The 16,886-nt window shown below is 41.7% G+C and overlaps 1 protein-coding gene across 3 annotated transcripts in view; it reads left to right on the top strand.

Annotated features, from left to right (window-relative positions):
• The window catches only part of SMPX (small muscle protein X-linked), an 80,596-nt gene extending 65,161 nt beyond the window's left edge, over positions 1-15,435 (top strand). For 2 of the 3 annotated variants that reach the window (XM_089774847.1, XM_089774843.1), the window contains exon 5: positions 8,198-15,435. The gene's annotated coding sequence lies outside the window, so the exon portion shown is untranslated. The remainder of the gene's footprint in view (positions 1-8,197) is intronic. The other variant, XM_006128755.5, reaches the window with a different exon arrangement.
• Positions 15,436-16,886: the final 1,451 nt, after the last annotated feature.

The following is a 16,886-nucleotide window of genomic DNA, read 5'->3' on the forward strand; positions in this document are numbered from 1 at the left end:
GAGCATGGATAAAGACTGATCATGCAACTTTAATTCAGCCCTCTAATATATATGCATTATGATACAGCCTTCAACAACATACATGGGTCAGACATACACACTTATATATTATGATGCTCCCCTGTCTAACATTAGCAAGGATTTTTAGCATTAAACTTGGCCATTTCCTCCCATGATATCCTGACATCAAAATTTCAGCCAAACAGAAATGTATTTACTTTTCTTAAAAAATAATCCTTCTCTCACATAGTTTAGTCACTCACAGTTTAGTGAAATAGCAGTAGATCATGACAGTTTGGAATCATTGCTGCTGCATTTTAGAATGTAATTTTTAATCCACTGCCAGTCAGTCAGTCAGTCAGTCAGTCAGTCGGTGTTTTCTAGTATTTTGGAAGAGAAGTGGGGAGGGAGAGATACAGGAAAAAAAATAAATCTTTCTTTCTTATGTTTGAAAAATAAATCTCCTGAGTGTTTGCAAGTCATGACTGTTATTCTAGTGTCTTTTGTAAGTTAACATCAATGTTCAGAGTTACTCAGATGAGATCATTTCCTATTTTCAAACACTTCAGTTGGAGTTTTGATACAAGAGAAGAAAAAGAAAAACCCAGTTCTCACTCTTACTCCCATTGAAATTGAAGGGAAATGCCCTGTTACCTTCATGGGGAGCAGGATTGGGCTGCCAAGAATCTTATGAATTTTAGAATGGAAAAGTAGGGGATTTGGGGGAGGCAGGAAGGGCCATGAAGCTCATGATTCAGGAAGGCATTTTAGTACATGCTTACATTCATTCCTAATTAGAACAGCATTTAAGCACTTCAGCATGTGTTTAAATCCCAGTGCTTTATTTTAAAATGATCAGAACAGTCAGCTGAAAAAGTGGGAGATAGTGTGAGTGGCACAAGAGATACTGGTAGAAAAGCTACAGCATCTGAAAGAATAAACAGGGGAGTGTAAGTATGAAAACTATTAATGTACCATCTTGCATCCTATTTTTTGAGCTCAAATGCTCCCATTGATCTCTGTAGGAGTTTATATTCTAAAAATAGACTGCATTTGGGACCTGAGAGGCAGCAAATTGGAGCAGCACAGAGAGAGTTCAGAGCAGATTGGTATACCACAGAGAGCTAAAAGAAGGGTCAGGGTAAGCAAGGAAATTCATTTGGCAATTAGTAGCAATTCTACAGTGCTGGAGCGCACTGGAGAGTACAGTAATTATAACAAATATGGCAATCGCATGCAATATCTTTGGGAGATCTTACTGTGTTACCTTTATGTGGGCCAAGGATGGTTCCCCCATTCTATGGGGGAAGATGACCACAGCCCTTTAGGAGCTGTGAACAGTGTTGGATGATTAGACAAATTCACTCAGGTTATAATGCTTGCACTGTATAAGCAAGGGGCAGACTTATTATATCGGAAAGGTCCTGGGAGTACATGAAGAACCTGAGCAAGTGACTGAGTCAAACCATTTGGACATCAGTAGCATATTAATACTGTACATAGTATTTAGTTTTACCTTACAAACGCCCATAAGTATCAACTCAGCTAAGGGGTGATATGGTAGAAGTCTATAAAATCATGACTAGTGAGAAAGTAAAAAAAAGAAAATTTATTTACTTGTTCCCATAACACAAGAACGAGGGGTCACCAAATGAAATTAATAGTTAGCAGGTTTAAAACAAATAAAAGGAAGTATTTCTTCAAACAACACACAGTCAAACTGTGGATCTCCTTGCAAGAGGATGTTCTGAAGGCCAGGACTTGAACAAGACTCAGAAAAGAGCTAGAAAAAGTCCCCCAATGGCTAGTAGCCAGGAGAAGCAGGAATGGTCTCCCTCGCCTCTGTAAGTCTGAAGCTGGGAATGAGTGATGGGGAGGATCAACTGATGGCTACCATTTCTATTCATTCCCTCTGGGTCATCTGACATTGACCACTGTCAGAAGAGAGGATACTGAGCTAGATGGACTTTTGGTTTGACTCAGTCTGGCAATTCTTATGTTCTTATACACACATAAGAGTAAATAGTTTCAAGAATATACAATGATATACATACCTGGAGACTGGCTCTAGATTAGCTGCTGCCACTCAAGAAATAGATCTTGGAGTTATTGAGCAGATGTTTATGGAGAACTATCTGCAATGTATCATGGCAGTCAAAAAGCTAACAGAACGTTAGGAAACATTAGGAAAGGGAGAGACAAGAAGGCAGAAAATATCAGCATGCCACTATATAAATTCATGGTACAATCACACTTCAAGTACTACATGCAGTTCTGCTTACCTGTTCCGGGGCGAGCCTGCCTATTCCCCTCTGGAGGTGGCATAAAGCCTCTGAGGCCTCTCATTTGGAGCTTGACCCTGCATGCATCCTACCATTCAAAGTCAGTAGTACCTTGCCTCAGGGCAGTGTGGCCTGGCAGCCAGAATCAATAGTATAGGGCAGGTTAGAGGCCCTTGTGAGGTTTCTGCAGCAGGGGTACAGGGACCCTGGCCCGCCCTGTCAGCAATGGAGTGGCTTGGTGGGGAATCCTGCTGAAACATGCTGAGCACTCGGGGTTCAACTCCCTGCTCTGGGCTACTTCCTACCAAGCTCTCCCTCATAGTATCTTTCCTCCAGCCTGGGAGTTTCTGCTGTGGTTCCCTGCTGTCTGGCGATGGCATCTGGGTGTACCTGTGCTGCTTTTTTAGGAGTTCCTGTGGTACCTCTTTTCTCATCAGCACTCAGACTGAGCTGCTCCACAGGCCTTTATAGCTGGCCTCCAGCTGGAGCATGACCAGCTGGGTTGTGGGGGCGGGGCCTTCTCAGCTAGGTAGCCAGGCATAACCCCTGCAGCCCCACTGCAGGGTCGGTACACCCCATCTCATCACCCCATCTCAAAAAGATTTATTAGAATTAGAAAAAGTAGAAAGAAGGACAATAGAAATGATAAGGGGTATGGAACAGCTTCTGTGTGAGGAGAGATTGAAAACACTGGGAATGTTCACCTTAGAAAAGAGATGAATGGAGATGATGAAGGCCTATAAAATCATAAATGGTATGGAGGAAGTGAATAAGGAAGTATTATTTACCCCTTCACATTCTACAAGAAACAGAGGTCACCCAGTGGAATTAACAGGCAGGAGATTTAAAAGTAACAAAAGGGAATACTTCCTCACACAGTGTGCATTCCTCAATCTGTGGAATTCATTGCCAGTAGATGTTGTGAAGGCCAACAGGCATAACTGAGTTCAAAGAAGGATGAGAAGATCATGGGAGCTAGATCCACATCTATCAATGACTGGGGGACACTCCCATGATCTGGGTGTCCATAAAACTCTGATTGCCAGAAGTTGGGAATGTACAAAAAAGCAGAGATCGCTCAATAAATTACCCTGTTCTGTTCATTCCCTTTGAAACATCTGGCCTTGGCCAGATCAGACAACAGGGCTAGATGGACTAATTTTCCAAACCAGTATTGACCTTCTTATGCAATAAAGCAGAACTAAAGAAATAGGAGAGGCTCAAACTGGTATAAGGGGGAATTTAGGGAAGATTAGGGTGGGGAGATGGAAGACGCAGGAGCTTTGTGACTTGTAATGACATCATAACGGCTTCTTTGCAGTTGTGCTGTCAATAGAAATACTCCTTACTGGAAATATAGTATTACTGACTGAGAGGTTAATTGTACTTCAGTGATGTTAAAAATCTGACTCGAGCCCATTCATCGAAGGAACTCCAAGTAAAGAAGTTGCTTGTCTTTATATATGAAAAACAATCTTTTAACAGGGATGTTAGATATTGTGTTTTTTTAGTAATTGTGTATCTACAACAATTTTTAACACTTATATGGTTACTAAATATTCCCTGGGGATGACAGCTAGTGCACTTCCAGCCCAACTCCCAGGGAGCCCCCTGCCACTCCGTGGGGTGCCAGGCAGAGCTGGTCTGGTCTGTCTATGGTGAGTCTGGGCCCACAGCGGACAGAGACTGCTGTGCAGCAGCAGCCCCTGTCTGCAGGGGGCCCAGCTTCCTGTGGACAGAGGCTTCTCTGGCATCCCACCTACCCACATCCCCTGCTGCTGCCTCTGATACAGAAGCAGCAGAGTGTGCATCTGTGGGGGGCAGGCGACTCCGCAGGATCAGGTGCTCATGGGGAGCCAGCTTTTAAGCACTGGCTTCTGCCTGCCTCCAGCACTGCTGCCTCTGTGAGAGGCAGCATGGGAAGTGGGAGGCAGCTCCATGGGATCCAGCATGCACAGGGAGCAGACATAAAACCTGGTTCCCCATGGGTACCTTCTCCTGCCTCCCTCCCCCTTGCTGCCCCTGATACGGAGTCAGCAAAGCGGGTGGAGGTTGCCTATAGTCATTTGAATTAACCAATAAACCCAGGATTATCAGATAGTAGTTTAAATGTCTAGATGCATCTTTCAATTTGAAGGATCACAAAATACCTTACAAATTAAGGGCCAAATTATGCTATTAAGTGTGCACAGGCTGGCTTGCACCAATGTCAGGAAGAGCCCTGCTTACATAGCTGAGGGTAGGGTTTGAGCCAGTATGTCACTAGAAATATTTCCATGCACCTGTGACTGAAAAGCATGCACTGAAAAGCATTCCTTTTTGCATGCAGGAACAGTCACATAGCAGGGAACTGAAACTGCAGGGAGAGAATATGTAGGCAGAATGTAATTACTCAGGTTGGAAGGAAGGTTTGTGTACTAGGAATCCATCAAGCAGACTTTTAAAACTTTGGCATTGTTTTTTGTTATTTTATGAACATAACAACCTGTAGGTGCCAGGGATTTGAGTAGTCAGCACTCTCAAACGAACAGTGATTTTCTGGGACTGTGCAATACTTGAACAGCTAAATTCGGGGCACAGTATGGTGTCATCTGGTATAATTCCATCAGCTTCACTAGAGTTCTTCCACATTGACACTGCTGAAATTGAGACCAGAATGTCAAAAGATGCCCATTGAAAGGCATCTGTCTGTGGGATGGCTTAAAGGAAATTCAGGTTGAAATTAATTCATAGGCAGTGGATAAATTTACTAATCCATACTGAGATATGATCAGGCTGCTTTGATTACTATAAGAGATAAACAGTGTTTGAAGCATTCAGTGAAGAATTTTTTACCTCATTCTTTTGGGCAACTAATTTATTTTCACCATTTCTTAATTAATTTGAGTCCTTTTCTGAAAAGTCTGTAACATTTTCAAGCCATCAGTATTAGTCATGCAGGATTATTTGGTATAGCACTTATGTGGCCTCTCTTATTTGTCTCTGCAGCAAACTGATCAATCACAGTCTCTCTTACATTTTGGTTTCCATTTAGCTGTCCACATCACATATATAGTAGCCCAATGTCTGTGACTCTGTAACGCTGTAGCGTTTGGTGTTGCCTCTGGGGGGCACTGTTGCCTCCCACTGTGGTGCTCAGCTGACTTCTTCTGCGCCACTCAGCCAGGCCGCCACATGGGAGCAAGCAGTACAAGTGGCCATTTGGGCTCCATGCTCCCCATGCAGGAGGAGGAAGAGAAGAGAAAGAGAGAGTGAGAGGCAGGAGGAGGAGGAGAAGAGAGAATGAGAGGCAGGAGGGGGAGGAGAAGAGAAAGAGAGTGAGAGGCAGGAGGGGGAGAAGAGAAAGAGAGACGGAGAGAGAGGCAGGAGATGGAGGAGAGCTGAGGGGGGAGGGGAGGCAGTAGAGGAGGGGGGAGAGAGAGAGAGACGGAGTGAGAGACCGGAGGCTCAGGAAAGAAGACTGAGATAGAAAGGGAATAGGACGTGGAGGAGAGACCTGAAAATCCCATTTTATGACGGGCTAATTGGCTAGTTTTAGGAAGAGCAACAAAACCAGCATTTATGTAAAATATTGTGAGCTACAAGTCAGGATTATTTTTCTAAGTGTTATTATTGTTGAATTTTCTGAAAATGTTAGTAAAAAGGTTATTGAATGTAATAGAGTTTACATCAAATACTGGAAATCTGAAAATACCAAGTATTTGATAGTATCTGAATACTTAATACTGTATTGATTACACAAATATCCCACAAGAGCATTTTCCTGTATTTTAAATCTGGTATTTCCTCATTATTGATCTTATCCGTATGATTGTAATCAATGGCAACACTTCCCTTAACTTCAAAGAGAATAGGATTAGATTCTATTCAGGGTTATATATTAACTGTAACTATTCAGATGAAAGACCAGAGTACCTTTATGGAAATGTTGGGGATAACTGGTTACTCATGTCAGCAGCAGCCACAAAATCAAACTGTTAACATGTTAAAAAATAGTGAAGAAAATATTATAGCATACGTTCTCACCTACAGTAATATGTTCACTACTGTCACAAAAAAGATACAGCAGAAATGGGGTGAAGAGGTAAGTGGCAAAAATAGAGGCAAAGAGAAACTTCCATACGAAGAACAACTTGAAAAGACTGGGACTGTTTAGAGAGACAATGAGTAAGAGAAACATAAGAACAAACAAAAACCATGCTGGGTCTGATCAAAGGTCCATCTAGCCAAGTATCCTGTCTTCTGACAGAGGCCAATGCCAGGTGTCGCAGAGGGAATAAACAGAACAGGTAATCAGCAAGTGATCCATTCCTTGTCGCACATTCCCAGTTTCTGGCAAACAGAACCCCTACCCATCATGGCTAACAGCCATTGACTAACCTATCCTCTGTGAATTTATCTAGTTCTTTTTTTAACTCTGATATAGTCTTGGCCTTCACAATATCCACTGGCAGAGTTCCACAAACTGACTTTGAGATGTGTGATAAAATACATCCTTTTGTTTGTTTTAAACTTGCTACCTCTTAATTTCATTTGGTGGCCTCTATTTCTGGTGTTATGAGGAGGAGTAAATAGCATTACTTTATCTACTTTCTCTATACACGTCATGATTTTATAGACCTCTAACATAACCCCCGCTCCCTCGGTTTTCTTGTTTCCAAACCAAAAAGTCCCAGTCTTATTGATATCTCCTCATATGGAAGCTGTTCCATACCCCTAATACTTTCTGGTTTCCTTTTCTGAACCTTTTCCAATTCCAAAATCTATTTTTTGAGATGGGCAACCACATCTGCACTCTGTATTCAAGATGTGGGCATACCATGATTTATAAAGAGGCAATACGATACTTTCTGTATTTTTATCAATCCCTTCCTTAATGATTCCCAATAGTCTGTTTTGCTTTTTTTGACTGCTGCTGCACATTGAGTGGAAGTTTTCAGAGAACTATCCACAATGACTCAATGACTTCTTGAATGATCAGGGCTCGACAATTAGGGCAATCTACTCACCCGTGGCGAGTAGATTTTAGCCCGGCACAGCGCCGCAGCATGATCAGCACATGCGCAGCGTGGTCTACGCTTGCGCAGCATGCCAAATCACTCAGCTGGCGAGAAGGGCTCGCCGCCCCTTGTCAAGCCCTATGAATGATAATAGCTAATTTATATCCCATCATTTTATATGTATAGCTGGGATTATGTTTTCCAATGTACCTTACTTTTCATTTATCAACATCAAATTTCATCCACCAATTTTGTTGCCCAGTCATCCAGATTTGAGAGATCCTTTCGTAGCTCTTCACAGTTTCCTGGAGGATAACTATCTTAAGAAGTTTTGTCCCATCTGCAAATGTTGCCACCTCACTATTTACACCTCTCTTCAGATCATTTTTGAATATGTTGAAAAGAACTGTCCCAGACTCGTATGGAGAAGGAAAATTAGATGCTCCTTTTTTACTTTTTCTCCTAATTAAAGAACAAAGGGACATTCAATGAAACTGAAAGGCAATGCATTTTCAGCTGGTGAAAGGAAATACTTTCACCAGTTTTTTATTTATGCCATACATATTTAAAACATTTATTTTGTGGATCTCTATACTACAGGATACATAGTGACCAAGAACTTAGAAGGATTCATTAGAGGATAAGACAATGATAAGAATCATGACGACATTCACAGTTTAATTAATCAGGTGTGATTTGTGAGTGGAGGAAGGTATCACATCAAAATGATGGTGTTTTACCCCCGCTTTGTATTCCACTCTGCACAGGTGTAAATGACTACACAACATAAGGCAAATAGCACATCCTAAGAATATAGTTTCATTAAGAGCTTACATGAATTTTCGTGGTTTCTCCAAAAATATCCTTGAATACAATGTTTAATGATTAATTTCCTGTTTGTTTTTTATCTTTCAGGTCTGAAAAGACAAAGAGAATGAACTATGGGTTGAGAGTATTGAAATATTTTATATATTTGTATGAAGATTATGAACTTGCTAAATATAAGATACTTCGTAAGAAATGTCCTCTTTGTACGTTTATATCCCTTTCTTGTTGCCTATTTTGCATATTATAAAAAGTACTGGTGGCATAACCCAGTACAAAGCAAGAAGTGGTGAACCTGTACATATTCAGGAATAAGTTTGATCTTAAGAGGAGAGAATTATGTAACTCATGGTTTGAGTAAATAAATAAATAAACAAACCATTTTTCCAGGGGGGGAAATCTTCTCAACAATTGATTTTTTTTCCTTGCTGTTGAAAATAGATAAAATAGACATGACAGTTCAATGGGTAACATTTTTTAACACAGCATTTCTCAAAGTGTCAGTTGGTACCCCAAAGTGGATCATGACCCATTTTAATGGGATTGCCAAGGCCAACATTAGATTAGCTGAGACTCAGGGCTGAAGCTGGAGCCTGAGCTCTGGGCTGTGCCCTCTTCTCCCCCAACCCCAGGCAGTGAGGCCTGGTCTCTAGCCCTCTCCTGGGTTCTGTAGTAACTTTGCTGTCAGAAGGAGGTTGCCATGTGATGAAGTTTGAGAACCCGTTTTAGTGAAAGTGCAGATTGTAGACCTAGTAAAAAATGTCTGTTAAATGCTTTTACCTTTGCATATTGGTCAAAGGTTAATGGCTGGGTTTGAAATTCTGTATAATAAAGAGTTAAAGTAAGGTAAAAATCTTTATGTCTGCTCTTTGACAATGAGGTCAGGCTAAATTCCTCTTTCACTGTAGAGCCGCAATACAGATTGAACCTCCCTGGTCCGGCACCCTCAGGACCTAAGCAATCCTGAACCAGGGAATTTGCTGGACCAGGAGAGGTCAATACTCCCCTTCTGGCCACCAGCCCCATTCCCAGGCTCTCCTTTGGAATGCGGGGCTCCCCATCCCAGGCTCCCCTCTGAGCTGTGGGGTTCCCCAGGTCAGGGCTCCCTGCCCTGCTGCTGGCCCCCTGCCACTGGCCCTGATGAGGTTCCTCGGAGCCTGGGTTACCTGCTGCCAGCCCCAGTCCCACCAGGGCTCCCCGGGGCTGTGGTTCCCTGGTTGCAGCAGGCCCCCACTGCTGATGGGGGCCCTTAGGGCTGGGGCTCCCCAGCCGCCACCAGCCCATCTGCCAGCAGCCCAGCCGCCAGGGGACTCCCAGGTGCCGCCTGCTTCTGTCTTCTGGGGCTCTTTAGTCCAGTAACATCTATGGTCCTGCTGGACATGGATATTGCCAGACCAGAGAGTCCTGGATTTGTGAGGTTCCACCTGTATTTAGTTTTGGGAGTAATTTTTTGCCTAAAAATATAACATGCAGTGTTTGGATATTTATGCATTGCTTTTACATTATACAGAGCTGGTGTCAAAAATATGAGGTAAAAAATCCTTAAACAGACCCTGATTCAAGAAACCATCTCTATTCAGGAAAGCACTTAAGTGTGTGCTTAAAATTAAGCGCACATTTAAGTGCTTTTGTAAAACAGTGGGTCTTCAGACCCAATCTGAAATCCTTACTGAAACAAATATTCCCACCAACCTTGGGATAAAGAATGTCTGAACAAGTGATAAAGAATCAGACCTTAAAAGGTAATATAAATACTGTATCCTATATGTTTCCACTGTATTAATATTGCACAGAAATTGAGTATGATCAAATGGATCTTAAATATTATGATTAAATGTGAAAAACCACATGCTTCTTTTATATGGAATGTACATAATGAAGATTGCTTAAGGCACATTCTATTTTTGGAAATGAAATTTTATTGTTGGAGAAATTCAATATATTGTATTTCCTTGGTCTTGTTTATGTCATTTACTCACTGTGGAGAGATAGTAGAACTGTTCTGGTAGTAGTATTCATGTGCTTTCTACAAGTGACTGTACCTGTTCTGCATGTCTGGTCTGCTTGTAATTTATTCTGTTCAAACAAAGATAATTATTCTGGTTAGAAAACAGGTTTCCAATGGAATGTTGCAATCAGTGACATATGTTTAATGCAGGCAGCAGTTTCTCATTTATTACATGGCAGGATACCAAATCAGCAACTAGTATCTTTATTTTAAGAAGTCATTACAAATAATATGTGCACGACTCTCCACAGGAAATTATACAGGATTCTCAGTTACTTCAACTCAGGGAAAAGAGCATTATTTTATTTTCACTTTAAATATGCAATATCAATGTGGTTTACTATTTTGCTTTCTCCTGTACATGTGTATCTAATTCCCCTATATGCACTCTGTATCAAGAGTGACTGAGGTGAGATTAGAGGAAGTGTTGAGATCCAAAATGCATCAGAAGCCTCTTTCATTTTCACACTGACAAGATTAGCGTGACTATTTGATCAAGAATTTCCCATTATGCTGCATCGTCACTGACTGTAATGCAAAATGTTCTCTAGAAAAGTGTCAGTCTTTGGATTTTTACACAATCTCCAGCTATTCACCAAGTTCACAGGTGTGGATATGGTTACTTTGTTCTATATCCCAGGACTCTCAAGGCATTGAATTTTAAATAGATCACAGTAATTCATAGATGAGAAGATACTGTTAAGCATAATTCCCACTATTTAGTGAACTTTTCCTCTCTATAATAACTAAATTCAGTTAATTAAACATGCTTTGTATATTTCCTGGTTATTTATCAACGCTGATGCTCTATAATTCAATATCTAATTTCTAGAAAGAAGGGTCTACAACTAGATGGAAATGGGCCTTTGAAATAAAGGAAGGGTGGATTGGAAATAAATGAGCAGAATGCACATATCTGGGCATCAGAGATATGGCATTAATTTTCTATTCTGAGCTACACCATTTTTTATTACTATTGTAGTTGCTGTGCATTCTTTTATTGGAGATAGTAAGAATTACATGTGAGTGTTTTAATATGCATAGCAAATTTAGGTCACACCAGAATTAAGGGTGCTGCACAATCTTGTACACATGCATTATGATGGTCTTTAATTACACAATCACATATTATTTTTCCCAGTAGACTCCTGCCTCAGTTAAGTGATCAATATCCATCCAGTGTACTGAATAATTGAATATTTTGTTTTCTTCATGTTGTTCTGAAGACAGACTTATAATTTCCTCATGGACTTTTCTGTGGTGCTCCTCACTGTTGTATCCACATTCTTCACCAACAAACATAAACCTATTTTCACAACACCCATCTGAGGCAAGTGGCTATTAGCCCCACTTACCAGATGGGAACTGAGACACAGAGAAGTTAAGCTAAAAAAATCCACTGATTTTTGGTGCCCAGGTTAAGACTCTGGAGACTTGATTCTTAGCATTCCATAACACCTCGTGTGCTCAAACCACAGCTCCCAGTTGCAGCTGTCAGAGTTCTGTCAGACCCAGAGTCTCAAACCAGACATCTGGAAAATGATGCATCAAATGAGAACTATGCCGGAGACAGGGATAGAATCTTGTTCTTCAGAGCCACATTTAACTTCCTTAATCACAAGCCCATCCTTTTTCTCCCTGAAATTCCCTGAATACAACAACCTTTTTTCCCCTATACAGCTCTGTTTCATCCCCAGAGGAGGGCCACCCTGTGAAGGGCCTCATTCAGTCCTCATCTTCTTATCATACCCCTCAGGTCCTTGTCCCACTCTCCTTGCCCAGCTAGTCTAGGGTTGCCAGATGGTTTCAGCAAAAATACCGGACACACTTGAAATTACCTCACAATCTACATTACATCCTATTTAGAAAATACTGGACATTGATATTTTGTCAATTTGTTTCCAGAACAGAAAGCTCAAATACTGGACTGTCTGGTTAAAAACCAGGCACCTGGCAACCCTACGCTAGTCCTAGTTTCCCACCTGGCTCCTCATCTAATCTCACACCCACAGCTACTGGTTTGTAATCTCCCTTTACTACTGCTGCCCTGCTTCCCCTTCCTTCTCCACACTGCCTGAACCCAGGGGCACTGAGCTCACAGGAGTGACAGTCTCCCTGCTCTCAGTTGCGTTTGCCAGGCCCAAACTCAGTATAGCCCACAATGGCCTAGTGCTGCAATTGCCGAAAGCCCTCATCACCATGGACAATATGGACAGATTGGGGGAGCAATTTAGCCCCTGTAAACTGTGAAGTTGCCACTGGAAATGCAATCTTTTAAAGGTTTGTAACCTGGTCACATTTGGGTGGATTCACAGGGCTGTATGATGGGGATCTGAGCCCCACACTGGTGAGATAAAGGCTAAAGAGCAGTTCTGGGCTCAGGAAGATGTGCTGAGGTGGGCACGCTCACAGTGCAGGCGGAAATCAAAAGGGAGCAGCTCCTCTCAGTCTGACTGGAGAGAGCAGGAGGGCAGTTGTGTGTAGTGGGCTCTTACTGACAAGCTGCTGAGGCCCTATGTGACTGGTACCAGGCCCCACTGCTTGGCCACTGCAGGCCCTCCAGCCATGGACATCAATGATGACAAGCTGCAACTGAGAGAGAAAGACCTCTCATGGTAACCTATTCTATTGATTATCTATCTGCATGGTTAGACATTTTTACTTATATCTAGCCTAAATTTTCAATGCTAAACATTCAGATAGAATAATGAAAGGCAGAGGAAGAATTCCTTATGTTAGCTTTCCACCTGATACTGGGCACTCTTGTTTCTTGCCAATGTCAAAAAAGGGGTTTTAGTTGATCTAGCCTGATTGTGTTTTCCAGATAAGTTATTGGGGCTACATGACAGAGGAACATTCCCCCAGGAAATTAATACAGGTTGGACCTCCCTGGCTGGCACCCTTGGGACCTGACCGGTCCTGAATGAGGGATTTTGCTGGACCAGTGGAGGTCATTGCTTCCCCCCCTGCTGCTGGCTCCACCCTCTGTCCTGGTGCCCCATTGGGGTTTCCCAATCCCCTGTGCAACCCAGCTAGGTTGTGTGCCAGGCTCCCCCCAGCCAGCTCCCCTTCTCCAGCCCAGGTGAGCCACATGCCAGGCTGCCTAGCTCCTGTGCCTTTGGCAGCTTTCCAGCTCCCAGCACCTATGCAGCCCAGCTGGGCCATGTACTGTGCTGTGCTCCAGGGCCCCCCACCCCCTGCAATGAGGGGTCTCTGATCCTGGAACATCTGTGGTCCAATGTTGCTGGACCAGGGAGTCCCAGTTTATAGAGGTGCAACCTGTAGTAGTAGTATGCTATTTCTGCAGCAAGGGACTCAGTTAAAAAAATGCCAAGAGCATAATGCTTTCTGGAGGAGACTTCTTCCTGGGCCATTTAACAAAAATATGTTGTAACATTTATTCAGATGATCAGCATAGGAGCACAAACACGCACAACTTGTAGGATCTACAGAATAGAATGATCATTTCTTTCATAGGACAAATTTAAATGAGATTTAATACAGTTAATATGATAATTTTGGCAAACTAACTCTTGACCATAAAGAAGTCCAATACACGTCAGCTGATTTGCTAACATCCTGACCATGCTATCTGTGTAATCTGAATGAGAAAGTTACCTTATTGGGCAGCAGTATTTATTCTGCTTTTATTATTTATATTGCAGCAGGTCTTAGAGGCCAAGTCCCTACTGTGCAGGAATGAGAAGGTACACTCACTCCATTTCCTCATGTTCTCTGACATCCATTGCCCTTGTCATGTGGGCAGGCCTGGCCTTTGGGCAAAGCAAGCAAGGCAGTTGCTTTGGGCCCCACGCATTCAGGGCCCAGTGCTGCCCAGCTCCCAGCCCTCCCCACCCAGCCGCTCACTCACTGCCCTGACTGGGAGCCGTGCAGCTTAACCAAACACAGTGTGCTGCCTTGGTCTCTGTGAACTCTTTGGCTGGGCCTGCATGTTGTCTTCAGTGGGTTAAGTTCTCTGGTTAAGTCACAGACAGTCAAAATGCATGAATGGGAGGCCTTCTTCAGGCTCTTCAGCCCCATCTCTGGGCCTGTTTAAGTTCTAGATACCTTCTTGGGCTTTTATTACTGAGTCTTAGCCCCTTCTTAGGGTTTAGGCCAGTTGGGCTGGTGGAGGGATTACCCACTATTCTGAGTCCCATCCCAGGGACCTATAAACAGCCGCCACATATTGTCTCCCTTTGATGGTTGCTGCTGCTCTCTTCTGCACTGCTTCCCACTCTGTCTCATCACTGTCTTGGGTTCTCTGTGCAGTCTCTCTTTCCCAGGCTTCTTTGCCTGAAGCTTCTCTCAGTCTCTGTCCTGATTTTTCAGGGTCTTCTTTCAAGCCTCCACCTAGAGAGCTTCTCAGTCATATTCCTTCCTGAGCAGGGTCTCTTCCGAGCCTTTTTATCCGTGGAGTTCATAGTCTTCTAGTGGTTCTTACCCTTCTGGTCCTAGCCAGAAAGTCCATCAGGAATTAATCTGGCCCTTTATATTTAAGCTTTTCTCTGTTACATAATGTCAGTAAATTATTCCTGGGAATAAGCAATAAGAATTTGAAATTTTGTTTAGTGAGACAACATACAGAATTGACAAATTGTTGGGAAAACATCTCTGTGTCAGAAAACATCTCTGTGTCAGAGGTGGTTGCCACAGGGAAAAAGTTTAATTTTTGTTCTGAAAACTTTATGGCCAAAAAATGTTGAAATAATTTTGTGATTTTGACAGGAATCCCATTTTTTAGTGCCATTCCAATTAAGAATAAGGTTTAGCTTTATGAATGAAGTATTTGAGTCTTTCACTTGGCAAAAAATCTATTTCAGTCCACGAGCTCTAACCATTGTCTAGTACTGTTCATGGATAAGTTACAAGGGAAGCTCATTAATTCTATGGAAAAATACTGCCTTTTCATGAACGAGCTTCTACTACAGCATTTTCTTTTGCTATAAATCATACGACTAGTCAAACAGATCTTATGAGACAAATAAGGAAGGGCTAGAAATAAGACCATTAAATCACGACTGAAGTCTGCTTCCTATGTGTTCTGAAGGAGTCAAAAACCATTTAGAAAATAGGCAAGGCTGCCCCAAAGTTCTTGTAGACTTGCCAGAGATCATCTAAAGCAGACTTATGATTACTTGCAAATCATATAATCAAGTAGTGAAATAATAAAGAGCTTTAAGTGAAAACATTTTGGTCCTGCTAAGAACAATGTAGTTCATCTTGCTAGGCCATTGGTAAATTGCATTTGGTATTGTACTTCCACTGAAGTTTTGTTAGGATTGGGTATTTTATAATGTAAGACAATGTCTTGCTACATTTTAGTAAATTGCATATTGAAAGTCCCATTTATTATTTCATTTTTTAAGATAAGATTTTTTAAAAAGCATGATTTACAAAATCATTTCAGGCTTTTTAACAGCATTGAATATATCTATTGTTATATAACTTCAGGTCCTACTTGTGATCCAACTAAAATACAGTACGAGTATTTATATTTGCATGGGTTTGGTTTCATATTAATTTTCTGATGAGTAAATGGAAAAATTAACAAGGAAGAGAAAAGTGGATGAGAAGAGTGTGTAATTTTTTTTTAAAAAAAGTCTGTAGTTCTCAGTGACCACTAAGTAACTGGCCTCAAGATATGTCCAGCCAGTGAAGTGTATCTTAGTGGACTATTTAGTCATTCTGATGATGTCTATGTGGTTGGAATAAGTCAAAAATTTCCTTCTCCACATTGCTCATTTGCTGTAATTTATTTCTTAAATACAGTTTGTCTAATTACATGAATAATTCTTAGTAAAAATTTACTTTAGATAAATAGAAGCATCTCTAGATAGTTTACAGTTCTCTCCTAGCTGGCTCCTTGCATAGCTGAAATGAATCAGGGGCCTTTACTTTTTAGCTGATGGGAAATTAAAATAACCTCCAACCTCAACAGAAATTTAAACACCATCTAGTGGAACTTAGGTGTTACTGGAAAACGTTGCTGCAATAATATAGTATGATTTAATACCTCATATCTTGGCTACTTTTATAATTCAGGTGGTGAGGGGAAAATCAGAGAGGTGCAGCTTGAAGAGAGAACACACACTATCTTCAATTTCAAAAGAAGAACAAATTTCAACCAACTAGCCAACATTTAACATATTAAAATTAACTAGCCAACTCTTAACATATTACAGTTAAAAACAACATATGTTATTATATGAAAGACATGTTACACCTCAACATATTACAGTTAAAAACAACATATGTTATTATATGAAAGACATGTTACACCTCTCTAGCTACAACTATGCTTGGAACAAGGGGCATGATCCCTAGCTTGCACAGACACGCTCACCATAGCTCTCATTGAGCTCTTGTGTTAAAAATAATAGTGAGGCAACCGTCGTACGGCCAGCAACGAGAGGCTGCAACTATTAGCCACCCTAAGTGCAAACCCTGCTGTACCACATTGGCATGTAAGCAGGGCTGTTAGTCTTTGCCACTGCAGCAAGACTGCTATTTTTAGCACAATATCTTAAAGAGAGTGAGAGTGAGGATGTCTGAGAGCTGGGACTCACCCCTTAGCTCCAAGTGTGGATGTATACCAGTGACAGTGAAGTGGCAGTTTGTCAAGAGCTTGAAACTCCTACAGTTTTGATGGCATCCTTAGCACTTCTCACACACCACTCCATGTACAATCATGCACACTCCCTCTTTCTTAATGCTGCTGGTAAACGAGCATAGATTAAAGCTCCCAAATCCATTTTCTGGAACTAGTTT

Source organism: Pelodiscus sinensis, chromosome 1, assembly GCF_052426305.1.
Source record: "Pelodiscus sinensis isolate ZL-2025 chromosome 1, ASM5242630v1, whole genome shotgun sequence".
Classification (NCBI taxonomy): domain Eukaryota; kingdom Metazoa; phylum Chordata; order Testudines; family Trionychidae; genus Pelodiscus; species Pelodiscus sinensis.